Here is a 17142-nt window from a genome sequence, read left to right on the forward strand (position 1 = left end):
CCCAACCTGTGTTTTTCAGCACAGGGAAGCAACACTGTGGCTGGTTGACTCCTCTACTAGTCTGCTGCCTTAGGGAGGTGCTCGAATTATGGGCATGTGGGCTGTCACTGTGTTTCTGGAGTTATTTCTCAGAAGGTGCCACATTAGAGACTGGGTAGAGAAAGGGAAGAATGTCTTAGTTAATATTTTTCTTCGCTTCTTTGGAAAAAGGAATAGAGATGAAGTAGTTATGCTTTTCAACACTGTACACCCAACACAGCTAAATGAAGAAGGTAAGTTCCCTAGGGCCACTGGGCAACTGACAGAGACAGACTGCTAAAGAAAACTGTGAAGAGAAAAGCCCAGTTTTTATTCATATGTTTCAGGAGAGTAGCCAGAGAATCACTTTAGGTACCTAAAGCCAGCTGATACTTCGAGAGATGACTGCTGGGAAGAAAGTGTTGAATTCATCTAAAGCAAGCCAATGAACTTGTAAATGTTTTCAAAATAATGGCACAATGCATAATAGGCGTAATATTTGTATTAGAGTGCATCAGAGAGAAGGGGGTGGTAGATACACACAGGAATTCATATACCTTTTTCTAAGTACTCATATGTGAAGCAGGATTAAGATTGTTACAGTTTTGCTTTTCTTTATCAGATTAAGTTATTAGTGTGTGTTGTGAGATACAGATTGCAGCTAGGTTCCATTTTATTTGACATCGAACTCTTTTCAGGAGCAATGTATCAAATAGAATCTCATTGCTCAAGGCAAAGGAAAATTGACACCCATTCTTTGAATCCAGTTCTATTCAAGTTTTTGAGATGCAAAATCCAAAGTGATTGAAGTTCTCTAGTGCATTACAGATGTTGACTGGGAAAGAAGGCAAAATGCCCTTCCTGCCATCCTTATTACCATGGCTAACCCATTTTGCCCCTTCAGGTTTGAACTGTTTCAAGTTTGCCTCCTAAGAATCAGAGGTGGTGTTGTCCTGTGGGTATTCCTAATACAGTGGCAAGTCCATTGGTTCCTACCTTTTTTCAGTGTGGTTTTCTTTCATAGGATAGTGCAGCTAGCACTGTACTGACTGTAGAGTTGTGGACTACTTCTCCAGGGTTATATGTATGATTGGTGTTCTCTGTGTCAGAATTACTAAATTTTTGGTCTCAAAATAAAGCTCTTATCTAGCAGTCTTGGATCCCCCTTAAGCAAAAAGTGACTTGTAAAAATGACAGCTGACTCTCTACCTCAGACCTTTCTATTGTACTTAAAAAAAAGTCCCAGAATAAATCATCATGAAATTAAATTTGTGTTATTAGTGCTGTGTTCATGTTACCCTCTGTTCTGACAGGCTTCTTACTTTGAATGAGACAGGTCCCATAACACAAAATCCTGCTTTCCAGCACTGAGTGCTGATAAGTCATGCAGACTGCAACAAGCAACCATTACTTGATATCTCATGTTGTCTCATTTAAGCCTCTTTAAAGTGAGAAATTACAGGTGTTGCTCACATGTTTTCATATGCCTTCATTCGGTTTTAGAAACTTGTGGCAGTTCACTCTCTTTTGTTTACTTTCTAAGAGTCACGTTAGTTATGACTTTGATTGGATTGACTTTTTGCTGTTCAAAATTCAGGCTATAAAGATACCTTGCATGGAAACTCTGAAAATGAAAGCAGTAGAGGCACTGTTCTTTCACTACATACTGTGAAATAGTTGTAAGGAGTGAGTGATCTCAAATTGAACTTTGATAAACTTCTTTGAAGTGGGAAGAAAAAAGAGGAAAGTATTTCTACTTCAGTGAGGAGAGGCTAGATTTAGGAATTTTCTTAAGTTTTTTGGGTTCTCCCTCTGCAGGCACTGAAATGATATTCTAGTAGGAACTGGTGGTAAAACTGGTGTGAAACATCTCCTTTCCATGTATATCATTATCTTGGACCTTAAACAAGGCAATGTCATCTGTTGTTTGTAGCATGCATTTTGTTGTAAAAATAGAATTCTGAAACCACTGCAAAGGTCTTGTCTTTTTAAACATTATTTGAAAGATTTTGTACAAATAAACAGCAATCCTTTTTAAAACTGATTATACACATATGAAAGCATTTATCATGAAGTGGCCAATTTTTTATGGTAATGTAAAAACTTTGAGAGAGGGATGTGTAAATTCAGATATATACAGTTAAATATTTTTATCTGTGGATATGCATCTGTAAACATGCTGTATATTTAAAAGCAAGGATATGTGCACAAAAATAGCCAAACGTGTTACTGAACAATGCAGGAACAAAAAAAAAAGCATTGCTGGACTGCAGAAGTGACCTGGAAGAAGTAGTTTACACTGCAGTAATGCATTTAATCTGCATTTGAATACTTCCTAACCTTCCAGATCTCTGAAATTTATTTGCTTAATCATAACTGTAGGTGCTAATGTAGGTGAGTTTGGGAAACTAAAAGGAAAATGTTACCCTGTTTGGAAGACACAATTCTTTACATGGGTCCTGACTGGTCTTGCTTGATCTGGAGTGCTTGTGACTGGTTGTGCAAGGAAGCACACAGTACAAAAGCTACAGCAGGAGAGCACCATGGCAGCTCTACACACAGAGAATATAATACATAGCTAGTGTTGAGTTCTTCCTTCTGTAAGCTCCATACTCTTCATGTCAATTAGATGAGGAATGTGTATGGTGTGTGATGCGTATAGAAGGCTTGTTAAAGTTGGCAGTCTAGATTTAAGAAAAAAAGGTGGTGAAAGAAGACAGGAGGTAAATGGAGCAGTATCTGATTTCAGCTTTATAGCTCTCGAGGGCTCTGAGGGCAGGCAAGCTCAGTATGACCTTGGAAATCCACCTGGGACTCTGGTGCCTCACTCTGTCTCTGGTTTACATTTTACTCTCCAGCTTTATGAAATGTCATGTAATTAAACCCTCAGAGAAATGAAAGGAGACCGTTGAATCTCATGAGTTTAGAATATTTTTTTCCTTTTCCTTGGATTTCACTTGTTAGTGAAAAACGATAGACAGACAGAAAGATGGATGAAGAGGATCTTGAAGAGGATCTACAGGTTTTCTACGTGCATTTATGAATGAGGATTGTTAAGGAGATAGTAGACACACCTCAGCTTGAACAGTTAGCTCTACCAGTGCTGATTCCACAAAGTGGCTGCTTTTCATGGAGCATGTGAAGTGCAGGGAAAGGTTTTACTTATTTTGTTAGTTGGATCATTTCCTTCAAGTGTGTTCTTAAAGCCCTATGACTAATGAGAAAACTAAACAGTGTTTCTTTTGGCAACAGTTAAATAAAATATTGTGTTGGAAATCATCCCAAGAAAAGAAGGCATTCTCAATGTTCAAGAAAATCCCATCTCTCACCTTTTGAAAATTTCTGTTCAGATGAGTGAAAATTCCTCCTTACGTTTCCTTCTAGAAAGTGAGGGAAGGAAGGGAGGAGAGTAAAGTGAGAGGGAAGTATGCATGTGGTCAACCCAAAATTAATTGCTTTGCTAATGCTACCATTCCTGTGATTGACCTTTCCAAGGTGGTACCATGTTTACATTGTAAGCTGGACCAGCTGCCTGAAATAGGTTGTGTGGTGGTAAATGGTGTTGCCTCCCTTTGACCCCACTCAGAATTCAGGAAGGGAATAAGGGAATTAACTGGGTCTTTCTCAGAGACAGCCTCAGCAGCAGTGTGGGGTACCCAGTTTCTGTAGGGTTCACTTTGGGTTTGGGGCTTCTTTCCATTTCCATTTCATTTAATAAACATATTGCAAGGAAGAAATTCATTCTTCTAAGAAAAGATGTGGTAGGAAAAGATTGATTGAAGATTTGGCGGGAAAAGATGGCTCTCTACTAGTATTTCCTGCTGAAAAGCACCATTAGGAAGAATTGCAAGGTTTTATGGGGACAGGACCCTATAGTCTGCAGAGTTTGTCTAGAGATTTATGTCGTTTGGATAAGCATTCTGGCTCTGAGCCTTTCTGTATGTTAAACTTGAAATGAGATTAAGGGAGCCAGGGTAGAATAGACTTTATTTTTTTAGTTCTTGTACCAGAAATGTTGATTCTTTCTCTCACCACTTCGTATTTTATTTCTTTTTGTAAGGTCACTTGGATTGGATGCATTATAGGCAACCTATTTATGTAACCAAGTTAGAAGCATTTTCCCAAGTTGATATGCACAAATGGAGCTCTCAGAGGTTCACACAGAACAGTATTTTGGAGCCTGAACCCTTTATTGTGAAGATGTGAAATAGTTTAGTGCCATTAATTATGTAGTGGTTGTGAAAATTTTTTTTACAGGTTTATATCAGCTATAATACTGCAGTGTTGATTTTGTAAAGCTCTGAGATTTTCCTATACAGTAGGAAGCAGCTGTCCTCATTGAGCAGATAGCTATGGTTTACATTTCTGTTTCTTCTATTTGACTACAAAATGTGAATTACTGGCTTTCAAGCTTTTCTGTTGCTTTTACACTTTGTGCTAACATAAATTTCTGTAGGTCGAGCAGTGAATCAAAATGACTATGTTTTAGTTTATTTATTCTTTCATTTATTATTATTTATTAGTTTATTTAGTTTAGTACTTTATTTTCTACACCAGTAAAGCAACTCAGATGTTTTATTTATTTTTTAACTTTTCCATTATTTGTACTATATGAAAAGTGAAAGATTACCCTTTGGCCTTGTGCAGTCAGAAGGGATGAGATTAATAAAAATTAATTCCTAGTTGCAACTATGAAATGAAAGTAACAATTCTAGAGATAGTAGGGATCATTTTATGAAGAGCAGGAAGCCAGCATACACCCATTTCATTTCACAAGCAAGGTAATTTACCCAATTTTGTTTAACAACCTTTTGTTTTATAAACAGAGGTTGCTCTGGATGGTAACAATGATCAAATTGTTAGCAGCATTCTCCCAGACATAAGGATACCAGCCCCAAAACAAGGTGAGATATCTTTTGAATAGATGCTTGGAGCTAAAGATGCCCATCCAGGACAGGTGGGAGGCCATAGGAGCAGCAGCCTGGAGGAACAGTGCCCTATAGCAGATCAGACGCCTGTTGTCTCTTCTGTCTCATAATCTGCACTTGCCAGAATTTGTTGTGTAGAGCAGCAGGATGCTCATCATTCTCTTAGAGTTCAATAGGGCAATGAGAAATTTTTGGCATTTTGTGACATTTTATCGGTGTTGCTATTGAGACACATGGATAAAGAGAGAAGGTATCCCAAATCCAGATAATAGATTGGAGGATGACAAAGCTATGCATGATGGATGGTGGGTGGTGTTTTGTGGAAGCTCAAGGATAGCAAAGCTGATCTGCAAAGTACCTCTAGGTATGTCACCTGAGTTACTGCCCATCTGAAATAACTCTTGCTTCTTCAAGCTGCAAGTATTGTTGCAATGATGTCCTGAACTTTTTAAATCATGTCTGGTGAAGCAACTTCTGCCAATGTGACTTCTATCATAAACCAAAGACAACTTAAAGATTTGTTTGTTGCTTTAGGGTGTGTAAAGAGTTAATGGGAGAAGTATTTATTCTATTAAATTAAATGGCAAAACCCTGTGTGATGATTTTCATTCCACTTATGCATCATGAGCATAATGAGGGATTCTTTTACACACACCTTTTTTTTTTAATGAAACAAGGATACCAGCTCAAAACCAAAACAAAGCAATCTAATAAAAAAGGTTATCACAGATCACACAGAATATTCTGAGTTGGAAGGGACCCACAAGGATCATTGAGTCCAACTCTTAAAGGATTAGAATGTTTATAAAGCCAAGTTTTCCAGACTTTGGAAATAAGGCTGCTAGTCCTCAAAGTTCAAGAAGAGAAAAGGGATGGTGGTGCTACACATTTTAAGGTTCCTGACACAGGGGGAGAGAGGTTTTAACTGAACCTCTGCCATAGTATTAGCATGTATTGTACTTGCTAGGGAAGTAATTTTGGTTCAGCTTGTCAGAAAGTATCACCCTGTCAAGGTGTGTTTGTTGTTTTCTGGGGGCCAGTCTGAGACCGTACTGCACAGAGCTGAACCTAAACTTGAAGTACTATTATATCAAAAGGTATTCTCAAATACAAATCAGATTATCAAGATTGTCAAGTGTCTCAGGTGTGACATCCAGAGCTAGTGGAAGCCCCAGCTACCCTGCAGAACAGAATAGTTTCTTCACCCCATCAAGGTGCTATGCAGAAAAAGCATTCAGACCCATGAAGCACTCACTGTATTGATGAACATCATCCTGCAGGAAATGAAATATTCTGTCTTCACAGGAGGTTTGCACTAAAAAATTCCTAGGACCACACACTGAGAGAGTGCTTTCTAGACAGTACTATCCAGCACTTGCTTTGAATGAGGAATTACTCTAAAGTCCAGGAATAACGTTTCTTGCAATTGATTTTGACATAGTTAAGTTTGTGCACAGAGTAGGCTGAACAAAGTTTTCTACTGGAATCTTAATTCTGGCATTTCTTGGCATTTCAAGTGCGTAAATTTTGTGTACCTAATGTTCTTTTAACTTCTTTCTAAGTACCCAGAAAGAGCTAATTGCCCATGACGGATTTGTCTTGTTTGTGGACTAATTATTCCATAGATGCATAGCCTTCTACACCAGTTGTGCACAGATGGTTTGGGTTCAGTCCACATCACTTACTGGAGAAGTGCTGTGCAGAAGTGTCCGTGATACTTCCAGGACGGGTTTGGGTCTGGAAGTAATTTAGCTGCTTCCATGTGGAGCCTGATGTTATTGCTCATAGAGCAGAGCTCAGCAACCTTGCTCCAAACTAACACAAGGAGCTGTAAAACTCCTGTCTCCAAATTGTCTCTGCACCATCTTCTTAAATGTTAAGTGTTATCCTGGGATCCTATAACCATACAGTCCTATGTAACTCCTGCTAAGGGGGTGCTGACCAACAGTACAGTCATAGAAACATGCTTGGTTCATATGAGGATTACCAATAATGCTGTGGTCACTGAATCGTAGAATAATCAGCAAAAGGAATTAAATCACCCAAAAATATTCTTTGTAAATAAAAGTGATTGTTCAACTGCATTTCTCATTTACATGGTTACTGATTAATAAGAAATGTAGGTGTTCAAACCTGAATAAATCCACCACTTTCATCTTCATATTCAGCCATTACATGATTGTCTCTCCCTGCCACCACATAGATGATAACTGGTTACCAATGACAGACCTTACATTCTTAGGTCAAATGAAGCTTATGCCCCAAATATTTTCCTTTTGTTCTTGAATCTATTTTATTCACGTTTGTATATGGTAAGGAAATAAAGTTGTATATGGTAAGGAAAAAAAGTGGAGATCCTCTTTTCTGTCTTTCTGTCAATCAGAAGTGAGTATTCAAACAATTTTTTTAAATGTCAACTGCAAATTTTGAGAAGGGGAAAAAATAGTACTGGTGCGCATTCTGCTTGGCTGTCCACCTATTGCGTCAGAGAGCAGAAAAGTCTGAGCATGCTACTGATGATTTCATTATGTTTCTCTTTAAGAATTGCTGTAATAAGGTGGGATTCAGAATTCAAAGGAGTTCCACTATCACCATACTGAAGGGGGGAAAAAAAAGAATAGAGGGATTAGAAGAGAATTACAGTTAATTTGGAAGGAATCTTGGCTCATTATCTGAGATGAATGAGCAGAGACACAAAACAGCATTTTCGGTCAATATTTTGGAAGCGTGTGAGCTCTGTACTTAAAGGGATTTGTAATTATGTCTCTCGCCTGCACCTTTCTCATGGGAAGTCCACTTCAAATGGGAGATATGAACTTGTGACTTGAGCACATTCTTTACTGTGAGATTTGAAAGGAGACTGTATAACCCTAAATTTCACATAGCAGCAGACATACTTGAAACAAAAAGAAATAAAAAGCACATTTAATGAAGTGTTGTACTGGTTTGCTTTCTAGTGCTGACTTTGACTTTGTTTAGCCAGTACTTAAAGAATAGAGCGTTTCATTAATTTGCCCTAACAAGCATAAATTCAAGAGATGAAAGTGAATTCTTTAATGGCATGCACATTACTGCAGGGTGGAGTCTATCTGAAACATTAGAGACAGGCTGAGCATGCTGAAGAGCAATAAATATCTGAAAAGTATATCAGGAATTTAGTTTCAGCATCTGTCATGGTGTAATTACAGTGAAGGAAATTAGAAAGATACACTCGCTGTTGGTTTTAAGACAGGTAAATGAATAAAAAGTGACAGATGCATTCTTTTTCGTAAAATCATTGAGTGTTGGGATCCATCCCTCAGTAGATAAAAGACAGAGATCTTGATTCAAACAGCATTTATTTTCAGGCCATTTGGTTTGATTCATTTTTAGCCAACACACTATGGTGAGGAGGCTGGGACACTGTGAGAAAGCCTTGCTTCCAGTCCTGTCTTTGCTTTGAACAGACATTTTCCTCTCCCACTTTGCTTAGGAACTATTTTAATTTAGTTGCTGGATTTAAAGCATAGGGAGTTCTTATTTATCCTACTGATTTCTGCCCTTGAGTCAGTCCTTCTTGGGCACGGGAGGAATCTTTTATTCAAGGATTTTGGATGGTTTGGAATACAGTTAAGAAAAATATGACTTTCTGTGCTGCTCTACAGTGCTCTTTAAATCAGTTGGTTTCAAGATAATAAAAGCATTGAAAAAATCTCAAATTTATATTAAAAAGCATAATTTTAAAAAGCAGAGCTTCTTTACCCTTTTTTGACACTTATATTTCAAACACTACTCAAGTATGGAATGATCTAAATACATCTGTGCTGTGCATTTACTTGTTGCATTCCTGTCTGCTGAGATGATGAAAGCCAATGCATCCCTTTAGAGGAACTTTTGGACTTGTCTAAAATCATGTAGCTATTGTCACTTATGCAACACGAAATTTAAAAAGTGATATATACTTAAAGTGTTTTGTAGTGCTTCTTAAAATAATCTTTCTTTTACTGTGCTTTTCACACATGGTACCTCACGTTGGAAGAAGAGGGAACAGTGTTTGGAATACATCACCAGGTGAAGGAACAATGTGAGAATTAAGAAAACAGCTTTATATTGAAGTAGAATAGCTGGAGAAGTTAAATTTTATTTTTGTTTTCAGTGCATCTCTTCCCTGGTATTCCCCAAACATGCCTTATGCTAATGGCTAGAATAAACACTGTTTGAACTCAGTACCAGATGGCTTCCTGAGGGTCACTTTTGGCAGCATGCTTTGTTTCCTGCAAAATCCTCTGTGAGAAGTGATGTAAAATACCAGTGGTAGGATTACCATTTTCAGTGGTTTTCATTCACCTTTCTTTCACTGCTTTTCTGGTCTTCAGGAATATAGTGTGTATCATTTCTTAGAGGTCCAGGCTTATTGAGTGAATGCCACAATACATGAATTTTGGAGACTGGCTGTTGGCATGGGAGCAGCAGAAGTAAATTTCCGTGCCCCTGGAAATCATTGCAACTCTCTGTAAGCCTCTCTGCCGAACACTGGTTTAATTGTATTTAGCTACCATACTGACTGCAACACTGTTATCCCAGGCTGAGCCCATGCTTACCTGCCCAGGGTTGGACCTTGAAGAATGAAATTGAGCTTAGCAAATAAGGAACTGCTATCTAGGGAAATACTAGCTCTCATGATAGCAGCAACTTGTTGCTACATGACAGCACGAAATCATTGATCAATGTAATGCTTTACAAAGAATGTGCTGATGGAGCTGTGCAATGTTTGAAATTTCAACTGGCACAGTTGTTTATATTTTTTTCTTCTATGCCTCTAATACAAATAATACAATACAATAGTATATTCCTATAAGAGGAATACAATAATGCTTGGAATTGTTGGTTTTCCTCTTTTTGCTTCCCTGAGAATCTTCTTTATTTTTAGGAAAAACTTCAATATTAGGAAATGTTGCTTTCCCCCCAAGAGAAACAGGGGGAAAAAGCTGTCAGTGAGAATATATCACTTGCTCACTTCAAAACCACAAGTTTCATTTTGGAAGGTTTACAGTTGTACTAAGAAGAAGCACTGTTGATGACTAAAAATGTTTGGTATGTGAACACTTTTACCCTACCGTATGTCCTTTTTCTGCTTTAGCTTTAGTCCATTTGTTAAACAGCCCAGCTGTGCCACACTTTTTACTGCCAGAGAGGGCAGGAAGCCCAAGACAGTGTGCTTTTTTCCATAGTCACTGGCAAAAGAGCCTGCTTGCAGTCAGCAATGTATAATAGAAAAAAATTTCATGTATTCCCTCATACTTTCTTTGCCCCAGGTGCAAAGACACACAGGAGTCCGACAATCAGAATAAGCTGGGTTTTTTTCTGAGACTGAGTCCTGGTTGCATTTCCTTTCGAACCCACTACTGACTCTACGGTGTTTCCCAGTCCAAAAGCTGAGTTCATTCTCAAATCTTAGCACTTCAGCATGTAAAGCAGATGCTGGAATTCCAAACTCATGTGCTGTATGTAATTGATAATGATTGATAAAAGCTTGCACCTGCAGGACCTTTCTTTGTGCAGGGTAAATAGGTGTCTGAGGAGCTCAAGAAAGGGAGCTGCAGAAATTATCTTTTCCATTCTGCAAAGGTTGGTTTGTGTTTCCCTCTTTGTACCTTCAAAGTCAGGATTAGTATTGTTTACACAGACAGAAGGCTTATGTTCATGATGATTAATGGAGAGGGAAAGGCCTTGAAATCCATCACATCTAGCACATTGCCAGACTAAATTACTCAATCAGTTCCCAAATAGAAGGGCTAAGGAATCACTTCTTAACTTGGGAGACTCAATAAATCCCTCGAGTTTAATCCTAAATTGAAGTTACTTTTCTTTTTTTTTGGGACTTTTAGCTTAACGTGTAGTTTTTGTTTCTTGACTGTGTGTTAATCTTCACTTTAAATTCAGTTGAATTAAATTTAAATATTATGAAAGGGACTAAATATATGATTGGGAGAGTAAAAACAGAGCCATACTTCAGGGGTGCACAATAAAAGGACAAGAAGCCTGCCATGGGCACTAGCTGAAATACAGGAAATTTGATTTAAACTTAAAAAATGAATAAAAAAATCCTGTGAGTGTGTCTGAGCACTGGCACAAGTTGCCCAAAGAGGTTGAGCAGCTACCTGGAGCTATATTCAACACCCAAATGGACAGAGTCATGAGCAACCTGCTCTGGATTCCCCTAGTTTGAGCAAGGGGTTGGAGTAGACAGCCTCTAGGATGATAAACCCAGTATAAAAAATTTAAAATACATTTAAAGGTAAGAGACACCTAATCCTGAAACAGATCCTGATTTCTGCCCTAAAACCAAACCACTTCTCACTGGCTGCAGCATCAGTACTCAGTGCAAGAATTCATAGCTGGGAGCTGAGGTAAGTCCATTGGAGATAAGTCTTCAGTATTTCCATGGGCAATGTCCTGCTCTGTTGTGATGCTTTTGCAGCATAGCTCACCTTCACAAGAAAATCTGGCAATCTTGTCATCATGTCCTGCTCCCTCAGAATTGAAGTTCTGAGGGCCAAGTCTCCTCCAAAAATCCTTTAAAACTCCAAAAATCTCAATTCTTAAGAAAAATACGTAACTCTATATATATACTGGAAGAACATTATTCAGTGTTACAGCCAGTACTGACTCCATTAAGAAGCAGCTGCCTTAATTCAGCTCTATATATGCAAATATGTCATGTTGATTACAGGCTACAACACAGCTCTTTTTCCAAATGCATTTTGCTTCATGAGTCAGCATCTTTTAAAACCATCTAGTTAACCTTTCATTTTCTTCTTTTCTTTTGTCTTTTTTTCCCTTCTCCCATCTTCTTCTGTCCTTAATTCTTTCTTTTGTCCTGTTTCTTTCTTTCCTTTTTTTTTTCATTCTTCCATGCTTTTAGTCAGCTTGCAAAATAGCAGGCAATCCGCAGCTATATTTGCTCGCTTACTAATAAGGTATTTTAATTACATATTTCTCCTTCATGAGGAAATGTTTTTACCTATTGATATATAAGCTGTACCCTGTTGATTTTACATTGCTGTGTTATGAATCTTGTAAAACATGCTAGAACATAATGCATTTAAAGCGTGAGTGCTGCTGCGACATACAATAGTGATTAAAACGATTATGACTAACCATGCAAATCTTTTACTATGCATATATGTAAGCCAGGTTTCAGTTCATATGAACAGGCTTTCAGTAGTTTAGCTACTGACAGAGTCAAGTGAGAGTCCATCCTTTCTTTGCACCCAAGTAAATTTTTTAAAATAGCATAAAGGAAATACTGGAAGAGGAGCTGCTTTGGTGGGGCTTGTGCACCACCACAGGTGTATCATGGTGTGTATAAAGGACCAGCTTTTGATGAAATGTGTCAGCTGATTAAGGGTGCTGTATCCCCTTTGGCTTTGCTGTGTCCTGTTTTAAAGTCAAAAACACCAGAGGAAAAGGGTGGCAGAGGAAACACGGAGAGGAGAAAATTCCTCTATAGAATGTTTCTGTGGTGTGGGACTTGTGGTGTCTTTATGTATTTTCTGTTAAAGTAGATGCAGGGAAAAATGAAGATTAGGTTTGATCTGGAAACCCGCTGTCTCTGCAAGAGATTTGAACTTTGAATAATACTTTAGATCTAAAATGAGACCAGAAGTTTCCAAAATGCGTAAGACTAAAAATTAGACTTTAAAGTAGTGTTGGCCCCCTTAAGAACTTCTGAAGTGTATCAGCATTGACATCTGTACAGAAATGGTTTTGTTGCTTTGGATCATAGCATTATTTCTGCAATGTGTTTTTCTGTGAGATAGTTCAGTTCTTGTTTAATACAAGTTCAGCCCATGGTTAAAGTGAGAGTTCTGAAAATCAATTCATTAGCATGTTTCAACCTTGATGTGTGTTATAATAGATAGAACAAATGAACACAGGGTGAAAAGGCAAGATTAAGAAAAGATTTGGGGTTTAAAAAAATCTTGGATAAGAAACAAAATATTTATGCATTTGTGGCCAGGAACAAGATTGTTTTCATCTTCTAGATGACATTACATATATCTTCAACAGGAGTAAAGAAATGGGAATACCTGTATAAATAGCAGATTTTACACTGCAGCTAAAACCAACCCATACAAATAGAGGAAAAAAACAAAACCAACACCCAAATGTACAAATTTTAGCTGGTTCTAGCCCTGCGAAGTGAGTGTGAGTCACAAGGTTTGTCACAGTGTTGCTTTGTAAGATCATTTTCAGAAGCAGTGGAGAGTCCAGCTCATCTGTTTAATCTGATGTTACCTCTTAGAAGAAGGAGCTCTGCTGTGATTTTGCCAATTTTCAAGTAGCTGGATGGTACAGACGTTGTATTTAATAATGATTTCTCATCAGGGAAATTCAATATCCTTGGATATTATGGAGACAATAAGCTCTGCTCTGAGGGTGTGCATGAAAGCATGGTGGGAATGTGCTACAAGCAAAAGTAGAAGCTGCTGACTTCCAGCATGTCGGGGCTGAGCTGAGTTGGAGATTTTGTGTTCAAGATGGTCCCACTTGGTAACTGGGATCTTGCCTCTCTCTAATGAGGACAGACCAAGAAAGAAGTTTGAAGTATGGTTGTTTTCTTCAGAATTGCCACCTAGTGCTTTGTAGTAGTATATTAGGTATCATCACCTCCTTCCTGGGATCACTCACTAGCTATATACGGAGTTTTTCTTGATCAGGATGCTTACTTTGATGGAGTATGCCTTTTTGGTGCCCGGGATAGCACACCCAAACTAGCAGTCAGTTTTCAAATGGAATGAATGCAATCACACAGACCCTTGATTTCTCATTGATGATGATAAGATTTTAGCTAGCAATGAAAAGATGAATTTTAGTAGCTGGTTCTTCCCCATTAGTTTCATCACTGTTCTGTCTGTTGTGCACACCCACCTGTAGTTGTATGCAGCACATGATGTGCACCACAGATGCTGGGTATGAACTGCTTGATGAACTTGGGCCAGAAGCTTCTTTGGGAGCTGAAACCTGCAGTGACAAGGTATGTCTTTGGCCTGCTTCACCCTGTAGGTTTGCTTCTTCTGATGGAAACAAATGCAATCACAAGACGCATCCCTGCCGTAATTCTTGACATGATGAGTATGGGTTTGACTCATTGGAAGTTGTAAGAAAATAGTTTTTCTGCTCATTCAGTGATGTTGTTTTCTCTAAGTCAGTCTTGTCGTAAAATGGAAGCAGAGCAGACTAGAGAAGCAGGTGCGTGCGTGGGCAAGGAACAGCTTTGAAACTTTTTCCAGTCTGGGTGGGAAAACAGACTTTAACTTAAAATGATGTCCATTGTGATGATGTTCTGTTCTAAACCTTTTCCTCTTTGGTCCTGTTAACTTTATATCCCAGGAGAGCATCAGTGCCAATACTGGCAAGTTTTTTAGAGGCTTTCTTAAACCTCTTATTTCACAGAAATCTCTGAACTTTCTGGCTGGTCTCTCCTTTTCTAGCCTAAGCCTTTCCTAAGAAATCCAGCAATTTTCCACTTGAAAATAGCTATAGGTAAAGTCTCACACTACCTTCACATAAGATTAAGGGTTTGACAAGGGTAGTGGGAACAAAGAAATTCCAAATTAGGCCTGTTTCATATTTAAACCCCCCTCTCCCAGCCCCTTGTTGCACAATAGTAAACTTTGCCAATGCAAGTAGGTTGTTGATACACTTCCAAAAAGAATTCCAGTTATCTGAAGGATGGGATTAAATGGATTAAATAGCTTCCTCATTTGTTGGTAAAGAAAAAAAAAAGTTTGGTTAAAGGCGCATACAAATTTGAATTTAAGTTATTTTAGACTAGACTGGCCTTCTGAACTGCCTTGCAAATGAGGCTGCACTCCCTTGGTGAGGCCATGCATGTTGGTGGTGGCTGTGTGGGCATGCTGGGTGTGTGGAGCTCGCACTTCAGCCACAGCCATTTCAGCAGAGCACAGTCATGGTCTGAGAGGTAAGATAGCAGCTGGGTAGAAAAGCTTCAAAGAATGTAAAACGTCCTCTGTCAGTCTCCACTTAGTGCCAAACTGCTGTGTCTTGCTCAGCCAGACCTGAGCCCTGGGAGGGCCCAAGGACCTCCAGTCCAGCAGCCTGCTCCTACACTGGTGTTTTTGGTGGCATCTTCCATTTTGGCTGTGTGGTGTGGCTGTGGTGAGGGAATTACCTTTTCTTCCTCAGCACAGACACTTGATGTGGTATGAAAGCCAGCATTCTCCTTTTAGGTCTACTTGTGCCCTTCTTTTCCTAAAAATTTATGAGGCATCAACTTTGTACAAAGTGTACGGATTCTCCTTATCTTACTCTACCTCTTAATGAATTCTCCTCAACCCTGCCCATCTTGTCTTGTTTTTCTGACCCCTGAAGACAGGAAAGAGCACTATGAAGGTCCACACCAAGGTCTTGGCAGCAGCTGAGAGCTTCATGTGTGGCAGGCAACTACTGGAGATGCGACTTGGATATGCACTCTTACCTGTTTTCATCCTGGTCGTTTCCTGGCATCGTTTGTAATTCCTTGCCCTGTGAAAGTTATTGGCCACTAGTTCAAGCAGCAATAGTAGTGGGTTTTTTCTTGCTTTTTCAAGAGTCCCTAAAACGTTTTTTGGCTTCTTTCTAAGATCTACTAATTTGCCTTAACATATTGCTGTTATGAAGAGTCACATCTAAGAGGCTGAAAACAAATGCCTTCCAGATCTCACTTAGGCATCCTGCCTAATTAGTCTTAAGTATAAGCTGCGGAGTCGTTTTGTATTGTGTACATGCCCTTAAAAGCAAACTTCTTGCTGTCTTTGATTTCTGTATTAATTTGGAAAGCATGTGCCAAGAGTAAAATTTGTTTCACATTTGTTTCAAATTCAAATTAAACCCCCAACCAAAGAATTTGCTGGGGAAAAAAATTGATTTGTTGACCTTATCATGACTGGATCTCACCCTGATCCAGTGCCAAATCTTTTTAGCATTGAAAGGAAGTAAAAACAAGAATTAAGAACTTTCTCTGATTACTGCTGGGATAGTAGCATTTCCTCTACCTGCAATGAAATGCTTCAAAGCAACCATTTATTCAGGCTGTGTAATTCGTATCTCTTCTTACTGGCTGACTTACATCTTTTATTTTACCATAACACTTGGGCCTGTGTCCCTCCCACCTGATTTTATTCACCTGAGAGACATGTCTTCAGAGGGTGGTGACTGATTGCTTCCTGGAGAGGAGGAGCAGAGAGTGCCTGGCGTACTCCAGTGGTAATGCCTGCCTAAGAGACGTGTTATCTCTGTGCCAGAGCTCTCTTGCTTGCTTTTTCTCAGTCTTCATTGATTGTGTGGCATTTGTTGAGTGTGGCTTTCCTTTTAACTTGGTATGACAGATGAGATAAAGAATATAAGTATGTAAAATTAGTACCTCAGGTTTTTAAATTGACCAACTGGACCAAAGGAAAAAGGGGGAGACAGTGTAAAAATGACTGTTAGCTACTTAGCTATAGGGGTACTTAAATGTTTGCCTAGCATTCATGTCTTCGAAAATCTTCCCTTAAGGTAAACAATGCTGCACTGTGCGCAACTGTGCAAAAGTTAGCAGACATTCAGAATGTGTTTGGAAGATTTATAGTGTCATAATTTTCCTCACCCTGTGGGTTGGTTTTTTTCCTTTTTTCCCCCATAAAGTGGTGTGCTAGGGGCTCACCAGGCTGTGCATTAGATAATTGAGTTGTTATGCCAACAGGCGTTACATCAGTGATTTCTTTTTCATCCCACTGTGCTTTGATCTCCTGCTATAAAGCAGAAAATGTAACAGTGGAAACTTTTGAAGATGATAGATGAATTGTACTAATTCACTTTTCATAATCCTTACAAAAAAATGTCTGTCCTTATCAGTCAGAGAAGATTTCATAGCTGTTGCCTCTTGAAAGTCTCATATGATCAGGATTGCAAACTATGGAATTACTGTTACAAAATATTTTACTAGCATGTTTTGAAATGCTGCTTTAAATACTTTAGGACAAATTAATAAAGATGCTTCTTTGTTATAATGCTTTGTTTTTTGTATTTTCTCAGTAAAGTGTAAAACTTCTTAGCAAGAGAGCACTGTGCAGTGGTGAATAGTTGATGTCCTTATTGGTGTTAATTGCCCAGCTTTAATTTCAGACCATTGGAATTCACTGAAACTGTCAATCCAAATATACTAATTCCA

The 17142-nt window shown here is 38.7% G+C and overlaps 1 protein-coding gene across 14 annotated transcripts in view; it reads left to right on the top strand.

The window, feature by feature from the left end:
- The window catches only part of FHOD3 (formin homology 2 domain containing 3), a 377773-nt gene that overhangs the window by 208091 nt on the left and 152540 nt on the right, over positions 1-17142 (top strand). The gene's annotated exons all lie outside the window — the stretch shown is intronic.

The sequence above is a fragment of the Corvus cornix genome, chromosome 2, assembly GCF_000738735.6.
Source record: "Corvus cornix cornix isolate S_Up_H32 chromosome 2, ASM73873v5, whole genome shotgun sequence".
Classification (NCBI taxonomy): domain Eukaryota; kingdom Metazoa; phylum Chordata; class Aves; order Passeriformes; family Corvidae; genus Corvus; species Corvus cornix.